This window comes from Astatotilapia calliptera, chromosome 3, assembly GCF_964374335.1.
Source record: "Astatotilapia calliptera chromosome 3, fAstCal68.1, whole genome shotgun sequence".
Lineage (NCBI taxonomy): Eukaryota > Metazoa > Chordata > Actinopteri > Cichliformes > Cichlidae > Astatotilapia > Astatotilapia calliptera.
This window is the reverse complement of record NC_137424.1, coordinates 81,758,660-81,771,434: the sequence shown is the minus strand read 5'-3', so window position 1 is coordinate 81,771,434 and position 12,775 is coordinate 81,758,660. Positions and strand designations below refer to the sequence as shown.

At 46.8% G+C, this 12,775-nt stretch overlaps 1 pseudogene across 1 annotated transcript; it reads left to right on the top strand.

The window, feature by feature from the left end:
• The first annotated feature begins 1,267 nt into the window (after positions 1–1,267).
• On the top strand, positions 1,268–6,337 carry LOC145425967 (E3 ubiquitin-protein ligase TRIM21 pseudogene; annotated as a pseudogene). Its single transcript, XR_013906735.1, has one exon. The product of XR_013906735.1 is annotated as an E3 ubiquitin-protein ligase TRIM21 pseudogene (transcript).
• Positions 6,338–12,775: the final 6,438 nt, after the last annotated feature.

The window sequence follows — 12,775 nt, the reverse complement described above, 5'->3', positions numbered from 1 at the left end:
TTCATCTGGGAACACATTATATGAACCGATACAAATAAACAACATCTTCAGGGATTTCTATAAAACGTTGTATTCACCACAAATAAACCCATCTAAAAAAGAAATTGATCAGTTTTTGGACAACATAACTCTTCCAAAATTATTGGATACTCAAGCAATGGCACTGGATTCACCACTGACACCAGGTGAACTCCAGGAAGCCCTGATAAGTATGCACAATAATAAGGCTCCAGGTCCAGATGGCTTTCCTGCAGAATTCTACAAAGAATTCTGGTCGATTCTAGCACCAGTTTTCTACAGAACGTTGTTGGAAATTAAAGAAAAGGGCAGACTTCCATCAAATATGAATTCTGCAAACATTAATCTCCTGCTAAAACCAGGCAAAGACCCTGTATATCCCTCAAGCTATCGTCCAATATCCCTTATAAATGTAGACCTTAAAATAATCTGCAAAGCTCTCTCAAAGAGACTGGAGAAAATAACCCCCCTCTTAATTCATCCTGACCAAACTGGTTTCATAAAAGGTAGGCACTCATCAACAAATACACGTAGATTACTTAATTTGATAGACTACTCATACAGTAAAAACCTAGAAACTACAATATTCTCTTTAGACGCAGAAAAAGCATTTGACAGAGTTAACTGGAAATTTCTATTTGCAACTTTACACAAATTTGGTTTTGGATCCTCTTTCATAAACTGGTTAAAAATATTATATAATTCCCCAACAGCTTGTGTTAGAACAAATGACCAGACATCCTCCAGCTTCTGCCTCTTGAGGGGCACCAGGTAGGGATGCCCACTCTCCCCTTCACTATTTGCAATTTTTATTGAACCACTAGCAGCAGCAATTAGACAGAATTCAGTAATTAAGGGCATAAAATGCAAGAACGTGGAACATAAAATCAGCCTTTATGCGGATGATGTGTTACTCTTTCTCCAAAATTCACAAACCAATATCTCTGGGGTGATTGAATTGATAAACTCTTTTGCAAGAATATCAGATTACTCAATTAACTGGTCAAAATCTACAGTCCTACCGATTAATTGCTCCTTCCATAATTCCTCTTCTACACCACTGCAATCGGGAAATATAAAATATTTAGGTATTAATGTTTCTCCCAAGCTTGCAGATCTAACTAAATTAAACCATATCCCACTTTTAAAGAAGGTAGAAGATGATCTGGCTAGATGGAAATGTCTACCCATATCACTCATGGGAAGGGTTGCCGCTATAAAAATAATGGTCTTACCAAAAATAAATTATTTATTCTCAATGATCCCAACTAAACCGCCACAAGATTGGTTCAGATCTCTAGATTCATGTATGTCCAAATTCCTTTGGAAAAATAAACCCCCACGTATAAGCTTAAAAACACTACAAAAGACCAAGGATAAAGGAGGACTAGAACTGCCTAACTTTCAGCACTACTTCTTAGCCAACAGGCTTCAGTTTATCTCAGGATGGCTAAAACACACCCTCTTAGATGAACCTTGGCTAGATGTAGAACAAGCACTCTGCAATAATCTAGAGATCTCAGACCTACCATTTATCAGCTCAAACATCCAACGACATGAATGCTTTAAAAGCATCAACATCAGCTCTTCTCTGACAGCATGGTGGGAGTTTCTAAAATTGACGGCGTCTTCATTAATCCCATGCAAACGTACACCTATCTGGAACAACCCTGACATATTACAAAACAATAATATGATAAACTTTTCAGATTGGAGTGATAAAGGAATCAAATATTTAGAACATATACTAGAAGGAACAGAATTTATTTCATTTGACGGACTAGTTACACAATATGGGATCAACAAGAAAAGATTTTTAGAATATCAACAAATTAAATCCATAGTAAAAAAGAAATTTAAACCGGGTCAAGTTGAACTACAAACACCACCAAGTGTGGTTCAATTTCTTACTCTTAAACCCCCCAAATTACTATCCAAAATATACAGAATGCTTTCTAAAACAGATGAATCAATATCACTTCCTATTGCAAAATGGGAAGCAGATTTATCAATTAACTTAGACCTAAACTTCTGGTCTCAGATTTGCTTAAAAACCTTTCATCTAATTAGAAATCCCAGTCTTCAATTAATTCAATACAAAATATTACATAGAGTACACTATACAGGTCATCGGATGTTCAAGATGGGCTTTACGTCTACCAACAACTGCTCACACTGCCAAACCAATTCACCGGACAATTATATCCACGCTCTTTGGTTCTGTCCACCAGTTCAGAAGTTTTGGCGCGAGATATGTGAAGACTTATCGAAGTGTCTGAAATGTAACATTCCAACTTCCCCCTTAGTGTGTTTGTTGGGCAGCTTAGATAATGTCACTTCAGAAAAGAATATCGCCCATATGGTTTTCACTGCCCTATGCATAGCCAAGAAAACAGTCCTCATGAACTGGAAAAATAAAAATAATCTTAATTCTAACCAATATAGAAATTATCTATTAGATTACATTAGTCTTGATACAGCCTCTGCCACCACATCAGATCAATTGCTCTGGGCTCCTTTGATCAGCTCCATCACCTAGTGGGGGTGGGGGGTCATAGTTTGGTCCCGCCTTCACTGTTGTGATTGGTGTGGGGGTAGGGACAGGCTCAGGGCGTCGGGGGGTTCCCTGGAGGCATCTTCCTTGGGGGGCTCAACCTGGGGTAGCGGTCATGTCCGGTTAGGGGCTCTGTTGGCTCTCCGGTGACTGTTTCCTCGCGGCTGCGTGCAGCGGGGCTAGGGGAGGGTCTGTGCTGACGGACGTGGGTTACTGACCTGGTAGCCTGGCTGGCCCTGGGTGGGTCCGGGATGGGCGTGAGGTTCTGGGGGTGCTCCGTCTCTGGGCTGGGACCCGGACCGGGCCTCGGGGGCTTGGGTCCCGGTTGGTGTGTTGCCGGGGTTGTGGGCGGGTGGGTGCATGGGGGCCCACCCCTGGAGCAGGGTGCCGCCGGTGCGTCGAGCCACCTGGGGGGCTCTTCAACTGGTGGGGGAGATTGTCACATCTTGCAGGAGCTTTCCTCTCGCCAGGAGCTCCCTCTGCAGGAGGGGGAGATACAGGAGAGGTGGAGGAAGATCTCAGCCTGGGTGTTTATTGTCTTATGTAGTCTGGAAGATGAGTGGATGGTGGGGTGGGTGCAGTTTTCTCTGTGGTGGGGTTGGGTGGACTGTCCCGGGCTCTGTGGGGCCGGGCGGCGCTGCTGCACTGGGCCCGGTCTGGATGGGCCTGGGCCCCCTTTCCCTGGCGGGTCGCGGAGTATGGGGGTGCCTACTGGGGTCAGCGGGGGAGCTGGCCCCAGGGAGGGGTCACTTGCCCCTCCCTTCCTTCCCTCCCCATCTCCAGCTGCCTCCCTCTTCCCACTCCACCACAACCACCCACACATGCAGGGCCTTGGAGTAGGGGTATGTCACCAGGGTGCAGAGGAGGCTACCCCCCCCTCTGTCCCCTTCTGGCTGCCTCTGCCTCAATTTTATCCCACAACTTAGACATTCACATTACTCACACTCTCATTACACATACATATAGGATCTTGGGGGTGGGCACGATACACAGGGTCCAAAGTACCATCAGGGTGTACACCCCACCCCTGGCATCGTTGCCCACCTCTCAATTTTAAATACACGTAGACATTGAGGGCTAGCAGGAGGGACCATGCGCGTACCTGCTGCTCTCTGGCAGGTAGCTCCATGCCCTCCTGGGTTTTAAATGCACCTTAGAACACACATGCATCAACATTACAATGAGCGGGTGGAGGGAGGTTTGGAGTCTTCTCTCACCCCCGTTCTCTGCGACCTGCTGGAGCAGGGGGGCTAGGAGGAGGAGTTGGCCGTCCGACTGCGGTCTGGAGTGTGTGGTCTGCCTCCCCCCACCGCAGGGAAAAGGGAAACACCACCTGGGTCTGGGTGCAGTTCCCCCCTCCAGGGGCGGGGGCACCTAGACCCGGTTTGTAGAGTACGCTTGGGGAGTGTGATCGTGTGTACAACGTCTCTTTATGTCTGTCTCCACGTTGGTTGAGTGTGGAGTAAGTGCATATGAGAGCATGAGGGTGGGAATGGATGTTTGTATATGGGTGTGCCTGTATGTCTGTGTCTATATGTCAGGTTGGGTGTCAGGCGCCACCTCTCTGGGGACATCTCAGGCCCTCCAAGGTTTGGAGGCCTATCTCCCCCTACCACCACTTCCCCTGCCAGTGGCGGACCCCCTCAGACATTGGTGCGTTGGTGGTTCTTTGTGTCCGGGGGTGGGCGTCCAGGTACACACCGGCTCACTCCTTGGCGGCCGCTTATCGGGGCCTGGAGCCTGGGGCTCGCTCGGGCCACTTCGGAGGTGGGGTGCCCCCGGCCTCTCGGCCTGGGGCTCGGTCACTCAGGCACAGCTGGCTGCTGGCGGAGCTCACGGGCGCGTCACTGCAACTCCCCCTGGCTTCTGCTCCGCGGCTGCTGAGTGAGCCCTCATCTGGGACTCTCCTCAGCTCTTTCCGGGACAGTGGCGCAGCTGCCCCTCTGTTGGTCTTCCTTGGTCTCTTGTGTTCTGGGGGCCTCTGGATGTCTGGAGTTTTGATCTCCTCCACACCTGCTTCACGCCCTGGAGGACGGGGCTGTGGCCCCCCCACACCCTCTAGCAGATTATTACATGAAGGAACCTTTTAAAAAAAAACAAAAAACAAGCGCGTCCATGCTCACAGGTGTACACACGGGTGATCACACCCACAAACTACACCCTTTTTGGCTCCTACCTCAAAGCACACTGTGTTCTGTTGATCTTATGTGCTGCACAATAATGTTTAACATTTAGTATTTACTGTCATATTCCCATATATCATTGTGATGTTGTTTATTCTATTACTCTTGTTCTCTTCTGCTTGCTCTCTTTTTTCTTTCTCAGCAGGTGATCCAGGTGATTGATATATGCATTTTTTTTCTCTGCCCGTTCTGTTGGTTTTTGTCTTTTGCCCTTCTCCCCCGTCCCTCTTCTCAGCTGTTTCTCTTTCCCTCTTTCTTTCTCCCCTTCTTTCCCCCAGTCAAGTCTGTCCCGTATTCAGTAAGTGAAAATAAAATAAACAATAAAAGGTGAATCAAATGGACCATTACGGCAAGGCTGGGATGGTCAGTTTGGTAAAGTAAATCCGTTGGGTATCTTTCTTTGCCTTTAGACAACAATTCTGATGGCAAAAGAGCCAAACGGGACAGGCCCAAAAAAAAAAAAAAAAAAAAAAAAAAAAAAAAAAAAAAAAAAGATCTGGAACAGGAAATCTCTGAGCTGATGGAGAGAAGCTCTGAGGTGGAGCAGCTCTCACGCTCTGAAGACCACCTCCACCTCCTCCAAAGCTTCTCCTCCCTGAAAGCTCCACCCAGCAAGGACTGGACAGAGGTCAGAGTTCATCCACCATCATATGAGGGGACTGTGGGGAGAGCTGTGGCTCAGCTGGAGGAGACAGTCTGGAAACCCATGAAGAAGAAGCTGTTTGAGGCTGCAGAGCTGCAGAGGGTGCAGCAGCATGAGGTGGATGTGACTCTGGATCCTGATACAGCAAATCCTAACCTCATCCTGTCTGATGATGGAAAACAAGTTTATCATAGTGATGTGAAGAAGAATCTTCCAGACAACCCAGAGAGATTTTCTCTGTGTGTTGATGTTTTAGGAGAGCAGAGTTTCTCTTCAGGCAGATTTTACTTTGAGGTTCAGGTTAAAGGAAAGACTGAGTGGGATTTAGGAGTGGCCACAGAGTCGATCAACAGGAAGGGACGAATCACAGCGAGTCCTCAAGATGGTTTCTGGACTGTGTGGCTGAGAAATGGAAATGAGTACGAAGCTGCTGCTGACCCTTCAGTCCGTCTCTGTCTTCATCCTGGTCCTGAGAAGGTGGGGGTGTTTGTGGATTATGAGGAGGGTCTGGTCTCCTTTTATGATGTAGGTGCTGCAGCTCTGATCTACTCCTTTACTGGCTGCTCCTTCACTCACAGACTCCACCCATTCTTCAGTCCCTGTACCAATGATGGAGGTAAAAACTCTGCACCTCTGATCATCTGTCCTGTCAATCAAACTGATCAACAACTGATTTTATTGGATGAATGATTGATTTTTCTTGAAGGGAACAAATGAACATATTGAGTGTAAATCCTCTACAGTCTCCATGTTTCTATAGAATCTGATCATCAGGACTCTGATTCACACTTTGATTCTCATGGAGTTTGATTTGAACAGAAGAAAAGTTGAATCAGGAAATGTTCCCACTGATGGAGACTCGAGCTGAAGAGCAAATATCAGAGAACAAATGTCCAAAAGCTTCATTTCCAATAAAGTTTGTTCAATGCTTTGAGTGAATCCAGACTCATGTGTGGCTGTTATACGGAGCATCAGAGTCCAGCTGAGTTATGTTGGATACAAACTGCTTATTTTGGCTCTGTGAGGAGTTTTGTTCACTGAAAACTGATGAGACAGATAATATTCAAAGAACTCTGTAGAGATTCATGCATCCATGTTCTCCACCTGCAGGTGTGGAGGAGAAAGGTGGAGCACAGACTGCTGCATCCTTCCAGTCACATCATTTTGATGATTATATTTGCATGTTGTGATGATTTGGGTTAAAGACAAACAGAGTTGAACGGCTGCAGTCACAGCATGAAGACGATGCTGAAGCTGAGCTGTCAGTGAACATGTTTCACTGTGATTTGATTTGAAGAATAGAAAGTGTGTGTGGCTGCTGACAGCTGCAGTCTCTGCTTGATGATGATCAAAATGGCGCCGAGTATGGCAGCCTCGTCGCGAGCTCCCCCAAGCAACGGCTTTCTTCTGTGTTTAATTTTACTTTTCCTTTATTTTTTCACGAGCAGCACTTGTCTCCTTGTGTACGACCGACAAACCTTACTGGACATAAAAGACAGTCTTTCTTATAACTTTACGGAGTTCAAGTTTTGCAACACGGACGCTCCGTTTGCAGACCCCCCATTCATCTCACCTGAGACGCCTTTGTTCTCTGGCCCTGGAGGCCGCAAACGCCGACGCAGAGGGAGAAGATCTGGCGTTCTGGTTCGACTGAGACGGCGCACTTACAGACCACCGTTACCCAGTTTATTACTGGCTAATATGCAGTCTCTGGAGAACAAGCTGTGCGAGCTTCGGGCACGGATCTCATTCCAGCGAGAGATGCGGGACTGCTGCGTGATCTGCCTCACAGAAACCTGGCTATCGGACAAAGTACCGGACTCCGCAATACAACTACCAGGGTTCTCTGTGCACCGCGCGGACAGGTCACAGGATCTTACTGGGAAAAGCAGAGGCGGTGGTGTATGTTTCATGATCAACAACAGCTGGTGTGATTATGCGAACGTGCACCCGGTCAAATCCTTCTGCTCACCGGACCTGGAGTACCTGATGATTAAGTGCCGGCCATTCTGGCTACCGAGGGAATTTACAGCAGTGATTATTACGGCTGTTTACATTCCCCCACAAGCCGACACTGACCGAGCACTCAGGGAACTGTACAGCGCGATCAGCAGCGAGGAAACCGCACACCCAGAGGCAGCGTTTATCACAGCCGGAGACTTTAATAAGGGAAACCTGAAGAAAGTCTCACCCAAACTCCACCAACACATCCTTTTCAACACACGTGGAAACCGGCAACTCGACCACTGTTACACCTCTTTCCGGGATGCGTACAAAGCCCTCCCCCGCGCCCCATTCGGCCAATCAGATCACTGCTCCATCCTGCTCCTGCCCGCCTACAGGCAGAAGCTGAAACAGGAAGCTCCAACCCGGAGGGCGGTGCACTGTTGGACGGACCAATCGGAGTCTGCGCTGCGGGACTGTTTTGATCACGCGGACTGGGAAATGTTTCACGTGGCTGCTAGGGACATTGATGAGTACACAGACTCAGTCTGTGGATTTATCAGGAAATGCGTGGAAGATGTCGTCCCATCCAGAACAGTCAAATCCTTCCCAAATCAAAAACCCTGGATTAACGGAGATGTTCGCGCGGCACTGGCGGCACGGAGCACCGCCTTTGCCTCCGCGAACACATCGGACTACAAACACGCACATTACCAACTCCGGAAGATGATCAAAGCAGCCAAACGTGAGTACAGGGACAGGGTGGAGCAACAGTTTGACAACCCTCGGAGTATGTGGCAGGGACTAAACACGATCACAGACTTTAGAGGGAAAACCAGCACACCGCAGACCACGGCCTCTCTGTGTGAGGATCTAAACGTATTCTACGCTAGATTCGACACAGCGAACATCATGAGACCGGACAGTGTGCGCACCGCGGACAGTGTTGGGGAGTAACGGAATACATGTACCGCCGTTACGTATTTAGAATACAAAATATGAGTAACTGTATTCCGTTACAGTTACCGTTTAAAAAGGTGGTATTCAGAATACAGTTACTTTGTTGAAATAAATGGATTACACTGCGGTACTTTCCTGTTTCATTTTGTCGCGGTTCAGGACTGTTTGGGTTATGTTTGACAGCTACGTTCTGTTGTTCCAGGCGGCAGCGTTACGGTTGCCATGGTTACAGGGCGACGCTCTCTCTCTCTTTCTGCGACTGTGTGTTTCCTGGGTGAGAGAGCGCCTTTTCGTTGTTGTTATTGTTGTGCTAAGCTAACAGGCAGAATGCTACAAGCATAGCTCTAAAGAATGTAGCATCATGGCCAGTATAGTCCGTGTTGCAGGGAGAATGGACTGCCATACACGTTATGTGTCTGTGAGCGCGAGGAGGGAGAAAAAGGCGAGTGGAAAGGTACGAGTTGTCGTCGAGGAAAAACGGGAGCTGGAAACATGTAAATATAATAATAACCACTGCAGCCAAGAAGAGTGCCTGACGAGCCCAGTTGTAAGTAAGCTATTAAGACTCGACTGTACACCGTGTTCGTGTTTTCCTCCGAAAACAATAAGTTCCGTTGGAGCAGTCTTTCAACGCCTCTCTCTGTCTCTCGCAAGAAAAATTGACCCACACAACAAAGTAAAGCTATTTTTCGGCTACGAGCCGACAGGGACCCCGCCGTATTAGTCAGAGGTCCCTTTACTACAGTTCGGAGTCGCGGACCTTCAGTAATAGTAATAAATCACACAGCAATAGTACATTCACGTTGTTGTAAAAAGCATGATAATATATTAAGTATTCCAAAGTATTCAGAATACGTTACTGTCATTGAGTAACGTAACGGAATACGTTACAGAATACATTTTGGGGGATGTATTCTGTATTCTGTAACGGAATACACTTTAAAAGTAACCTTCCCAACACTGACCGCGGATGACGTCAGTGCGCACACTGTGTCTGAGGAGGATGTGCGGAAGTGCTTCAGGAAGGTGAACGCGCGCAAAGCTACTGGTCCGGACGGGATTCCCGGCCGCGTCCTCAAGTCATGCGCGGCTCAGCTGGCTGGAGTGTTCACGCACATCTTCAACGTTTCCCTCTCTCTGTCTGTAGTCCCAGCCTGCTTCAAAATGGCCACCATCGTCCCTGTACCCAAATCCTCCACCATCTCCTCATTGAACGACTGGCGACCTGTAGCCCTGACCCCCATCGTGAGCAAATGCTTCGAGAAGCTGGTCAGGGACTTCATCTGCTCTGCACTACCCGACTCACTGGACCCTCTACAGTTTGCATACCGCCACAACAGGTCCACTGATGATGCCATAGCCCTGACACTACACACTGCCCTGTCACACCTGGAGAAGAGAGACACGTATGTGAGGATGCTGTTTGTAGATTACAGCTCAGCATTCAATACCATCGTTCCCTCGAAGCTGGACAGGAAACTGCAGGATCTAGGACTGAGCAGCTCCCTCTGCAGCTGGATCCTTAGCTTACTGTCTGACAGACGCCAGGTGGTCAGACTGGGCAGCATCACCTCATCCCCCATCACACTGAACACTGGTGCTCCACAGGGGTGTGTACTGAGCCCTCTCCTGTACTCACTCTACACCTACGACTGCACAGCCACTAACAACTCCAACATCATTGTGAAGTTTGCGGACGACACTACAGTGGTGGGTCTTATCACCAACGGTGATGAGACGGCTTACAGGGAGGAGGTCAGCGCCCTGACCCACTGGTGTCAAGACAACCATCTCACCCTCAACGTCGCAAAGACAAAGGAGTTGATAGTGGACTTCCGGAGGTGCAGAGAAGTACACACCCCCATCACCATCAACGGCGCTGCTGTGGAGAGAGTGAGCAGCTTCCGGTTCCTTGGTGTACATCTGGCTGAGGATCTTACGTGGTCAGTACACACAAACAAAACAGTGAAGAAGGCGCAGCAGCGCCTCTTCTTTCTCAGGAGACTGAAAAGATTCGGCATGAGCCCCCGCATCCTCAGGACCTTCTATCACTGTGCCATTGAGAGCATCCTCACTGGATGCATCACCACCTGGTATGGCAACAGCACCGCCTACAACTGCAAAGCTCTCCAGCGAGTAGTGCGGTGCTCTGAACGGATAATTGGAGGTGAGCTTCCCTCCCTCCAAGACATCTACAGGAAGCGCTGCCTGAGGAAAGCGGGGAGGATCATCAAGGACTCCAGTCACCCCAGCCATAAACTGTTCAGACTGCTTCCATCAGGAAGGAGGTTCTGCAGCATCCGGTCCCGTACCAGCAGACTGAGAGACAGCTTCTTCCACCAGGCCATCAGACTGCTGAACACGTCATAGACACCTCAGCTTCACTACTGGAACTTTAACATTATGCACTACATACTGTACAGTAATGCCACTTGTTTTGCACATATTCAACTCTGTATATTTTATATATTTTATTATTATTATTATTTTATTTTATTTTTTTACTATTTAATTTGTAAAAATGTGTATACACACACACACACACACACACACACGTAGGAAAATATTTAGTATACACATCCAGAAATGCATACACTATTATATATTGTACATATATTTATTAGTTTCAGGTTGGCCATTCTTGTATTTTGCTCGTTTGTGTTGTTGTGTTTGCACATCTCTGTTGCTTGTGGGGCTCGCACACAAGAATTTCACTCGCATGTGCTGTGCCAGTGTGCCTGCACATGTGATGTGACAATAAAAGTGATTTGATTTGATTTGCTAGTCTGCATAACACACACACAACTTTCCCCCTGAGGCAACGAAGCAGCAACAACACAAAGAACAGCTGCAGACACACACACGATTGTGCGCTCCCTTTCAGTCTGAACTCTCAAACACACAAACAAACTCTATCAATGTCGTACTGTTAAAGAACTCCTCCTTCTTCAGTACCAAAAAAACCCTTTTATCTGATATTTTCACCTTATTGATTGATTATATATATCTATTATATTTTCTCACCTTATTTTGACCTTTGACCTATGTCCTTGTTAGCCTTGATCTTCCTTCATCAAACGTGAAATTTCTTTCACCTTTGAACTTAAAGCTTAAATCAAACCTTTGTTAAAAAGCTTCTTACCAACTTGTAATTCCAACTCTCTGCATTAAACACGTATCTTATCATATAAACACTGGATCACTGAGAGAACTTTAGGCAGAACCAAATGAAGCAGCTGACCTCGTCAAACTCACAGCGACAGTAACTGACAGTGAATTATTTTAATCTTCTTCATTGTATTTGTTAGAAACATTTATTTTCCTTTAATTGGACTTTGGTTAAGTTCAATCCGATGTATTAACCGACCTTTGAGGTGAAGTGCAGCTGCGAAGAACGCTACGGCAGGCAATGAGGTGCGTTTAATGTCGCTCTGTTAATTTGAGCGTCCATAAATTGAATGTCTTATTTTTTCTTACTTTATTATTGCTCATTTATTGGAGAATTTGGCCATTTAATCAAGATAGATTTTATGTTGTTGGTGGTAAAGATCTGGATGGATGTTTTATTCTGTGTTTCTATTTTTCAGTTTTACTTTTCAAGACTTGGTGAATTGCCTTTTTCTACTTTTTGTTTAGTTTTGTTAAAATTAGCAGCAGTGAGAAGTGTTGTTGTCGGTCTTGAATATATTTGATGTAGCCCATACTGTTAAGGTAAGTGTCATGTTTTTAGTTGTTAGTCTGATGAAGAATCTTTTATTTCTCTCCAAAAGTTGATTGTGTTTATCTGGACATAGTGTTTTTCAGTTCCAGCTGAATGCAGGTTTCCCCAGTCTTATACGTTGTGACAGCCACTATGGTGTGGTGTCCCTTTAAAACACCCAAGTCGAGGGTTGATGGTGTCATCAGTTTGTGCCGCTGCTCTCTCTCTGGGATTATGAGGACACGTGCCTGCACGCTTCTGCTTAACGAGGGACGGATTTACGTTTTCTTCTTGTTTTGTTTGCAACGCTTGGGTTGTATGAACGCTGGGCGTTATGTTGTTGAGCCGCAGCCGTTCAGCCGGGCTTTTATATGGTTGTTGAAGAAGGCGTATTAAAGAACCACCGTGGATTACCGATACCAGCGTGGGTGTGTGTTCTTCCGACTAGCCTGCTAGGTGTTTTGCCGCCTCCTCTCAACCACGCAACACAACCCAACGTTCCAACGTGTCAGGAGCATCAGCACAGCTGAAATGCATTTTTTCTAAGCACCGCGTCTCTGTGGCTTTTAAACCCCAAAACACGCTACAACAAAAATGGGTCCACCCCAAGGATGGGGTCCCCCGGTGTAGTTTCCACTGTGACAGACTGTGGGCTTCCTCAGAGTGAGGCTGAGAGCGGCAGGCCCAGCTGGAGTCTGACCTGTGGCCCTTCAGATAAAGCTGAAAAAGGCCAATATATGATATTAAATATAAAATATAATTAAAAAACAACA